This window comes from Myotis lucifugus, unplaced genomic scaffold (assembly GCF_000147115.1).
Source record: "Myotis lucifugus unplaced genomic scaffold, Myoluc2.0 scaffold_285, whole genome shotgun sequence".
Classification (NCBI taxonomy): domain Eukaryota; kingdom Metazoa; phylum Chordata; class Mammalia; order Chiroptera; family Vespertilionidae; genus Myotis; species Myotis lucifugus.
The window spans coordinates 51,609-54,768 of NW_005871333.1; the positions used below are offsets into that span (position 1 = coordinate 51,609).

At 35.1% G+C, this 3,160-nt stretch overlaps 1 non-coding gene across 1 annotated transcript; it reads right to left on the minus strand.

The window, feature by feature from the left end:
• Window positions 1–722: 722 nt before the first annotated feature.
• On the minus strand, window positions 723–824 carry LOC111828129. Its single transcript, XR_002831920.1, has one exon. It is a non-coding gene; the product is annotated as a U6 spliceosomal RNA (small nuclear RNA).
• Window positions 825–3,160: the final 2,336 nt, after the last annotated feature.

Genomic DNA, 3,160 nt, shown 5'->3' on the forward strand with positions numbered 1-3,160 from the left:
TTGATCAACATCCTAAAAATCCTTTGTTTTTTGACAACCAAATTACACTAAATAACATGTATACTAGTGCTTTGAAGGAGCAAAAGTCTAAATTGCAACCTTTATGTGAATGTTGCTTAGGTCTATGAAAGTCACTGGCAATCAGAATCATCCTCTAGTGCAGGGACGGATTGGGCAAGGGAGTAAGTGCTAACCTCTTAAAAGAGCATTTGAGAGTTCCAGCATCATTCCCCCCGTGATTTCATTGGTAATTTCAACATAATGTGAAATTTTATTACTGAAAACCTTTATATTTACATACATATTGCAAAAATCAATTATAAATAAGTTAAATATAAAAAACTTATTAAAATTTAGAAAAAAATACCATTATGACCTTAGATTGGGATTGGGATTTTTTTTCCTGTTTAAAACAATTGGACCTCTTTTATTTTTTTTAATTTATCTTTATTGTTGAAAGTATTAGTGATATTTTCCTCATTGACCCCCTCGGCCCTCCCACCCCTGGAGGATTTCTTAAGACATTTAAGTGCTATCATAAAAGAGAAAAACTTTCGTATTGTATAAGATGGAATGGAAAGACAAGCCAGAAGTGGGGCAAAGATAATGATGTACCAAGATAATGATGTACCTTATGAAAGATATATCTCATATATATGTATATATATATGTCATATATGATAGAGATGTAGCTTACAAAGGATACAGGACATATAGAGAATTATTTTATGGAACGCTTCATGAATGTGTGTGTCATCCTTGCTCAGGGGCCGTGTTAATCTCTATTGTTCCAATTTTAGTATATGTGCTGCTGAAGCAAGCACTAGAAAGAATTCTTATAATCAATAAGAAGAAAGATAACGCAGTAAAAAATGGCAAAAGATATGAACAGGTATTTTTTAGAAAATGTACAATGGAGAATAAACATGAAAAGATGCTCATTGGTAATTTAGAAAAACCAAATTAAGGTCATAATAAGATATCATTTTATGCCTACCAGACCAGCAAAAATGAATAAGACCAAGACTACCAAGTGTTGGTGAGGATGTGGAACAATGGGAACTTTTATACACTGCCGGTGAGAATGCAAATCGATACAACACTTGGGAAAACAGTCTGGCACTGGCTTGTACATTTGACTATAACACACGGTCTATAACCCAGCATTTCTACTCTTAGGTATATTTCCTACAGAACTTCGCACATGACTAGTAGCAGGAGATAGCAGCATTGCTCTTTAATAGCAAAATATTGTAAATAATGTTCATGGACAGGAAAGTTTCAAAAACAAGCAAAACTAAGTACATTCCTGGGATTAATTCGTAAAGAATTCCAAATAATATATGTAGACACCATGCTCAAGTAGGGAGCATGTTCCTCCCTACTTGAATGTGGGCTGGACTCAGTCACTCAATTCCAGTGACTAGAGTGTGAAAAGGAAAACAAGTTACCCCACAGTGGAGAAACATGGCAAGCACCAGCTTAACTGAGTGCCTAGGTCAGTGATGGCGAACCTATGACACGCGTGTCAGAGGTGACACGTGAACTCATTTTTTTGGTTGATTTTTCTTTGTTAAATGGCATTTAAATATATAAAATGTCAAAAATATAAATCTTTGTTTTATTATGGTTGCAAATATCAAAAAATTTCTATATGTGACACGGCACCAGAGTTAAATTAGGGTTTTTCAAAATGCTGACACGCCGAGCTCAAAAGGTTCGCCATCACTGTCCTAGGTCAACATTATCAGCGCCGTCATGTGGCTATCACACACCTCCTGGTATGATGCAATCAAGGGGCCGCTTCACCTCAGTGGTATTCTCTCCAGATACCTCTAACCCAGTTGAATCATGAGAAAACATCTTGACCTTACTCTGAACGACCCAAGGTCATGAAAAGTAAGAATGCTGAGAACCAGTCACACACCAGAGGGGGCTAAGGAGACATGACAACTAAATGTGAAGTGTCTTGGGCTGTATTCTGAACTAGAAAAAGGACATTAATGGAAAAGCTGGTGAAATCTGAATAAATCTGGAGTTAATAGTTTTTTGTGTTGTTTCTTTTTAAAGCCTCACATGTATGGTCAAATTATTTTTTGACAAGACTGTCAAAACTAACGAGGTAAGAACAGTTGTCAACAATTCATGTTGGGAAAATTGTATATCCACCTGCAAAAGAATGAAGTTGGACTCCCACCTTTCACCATATCCAAAAATTAGCTCAAAATGGATCAAAGACCTAAATGTAAGAGTTAAACTTATATAACTCTTAAAAGAAAATGGGAAAAGCTACATGACATCAGAATTGTTGGACATGACACCAAAACACAGGAAAGAAAGGAAGAAAATAGATAAATTAAAAATTGCATCAAAGGATGGAGTGAAAAGGCAACCTTTGGAATAGAAAATATTTGCAAATCATATATTCAATAAGGGGTTAATATCCAGAATATATAAAGAAAACCTACAATTTAACAACCTGAAAAACAACTCAATTTTCAAATGGGCAAGGAATTTGAATAGACATTTCTTCTAAGAAGATAACTTTCTAGTAATGGAATTGCCTCTAAATCTCAAAGTTACTTCCAGAGCCTTTTTAAGTCCATTGTGGGATTTTTTTGTTTGTTTGTTTTTTTATGAGAGAGCCAAGTGAACAAAGGCTTCTTGTCATTTCATTTATGGATTCTAAAATGTTTTTATACTTTACAGCAAAGCATAGATTGAGTATGTGCAATTGTTTGAGAAGGAAAATGAAAACATATTTCTACAAAGCATACTCAGAAAAGGTGTCTCTGCTGCTTTTAAAGTGTAATATTTGCATTATTTTAAAAATTTATAATTCAATCAAGATTGTAAATACTAATGAAGTGATAGTGACATTGAGACATGTTACCCGGGAAACCAGCAAGGCAAAGTCTTCACTGTTTCGGTGGCTGCCTGCCTCCCTGGGGGCTGAAACAAGACCGAGGCATAGAAACACTGAAACCGTCCTGGTGAGTTGGTATCTTCTATTGGAAGAATAATCGAATCTACTTTGGCCAGTTTATACACAATTAAAACATTCACGCACGCAAAAAACATGCACACAAATAATGTTTATTTAAAAATGTGTTCAGCAGAATGTGGTACTCATTTTTATTTCAGCAGAAAATGTCCCTCT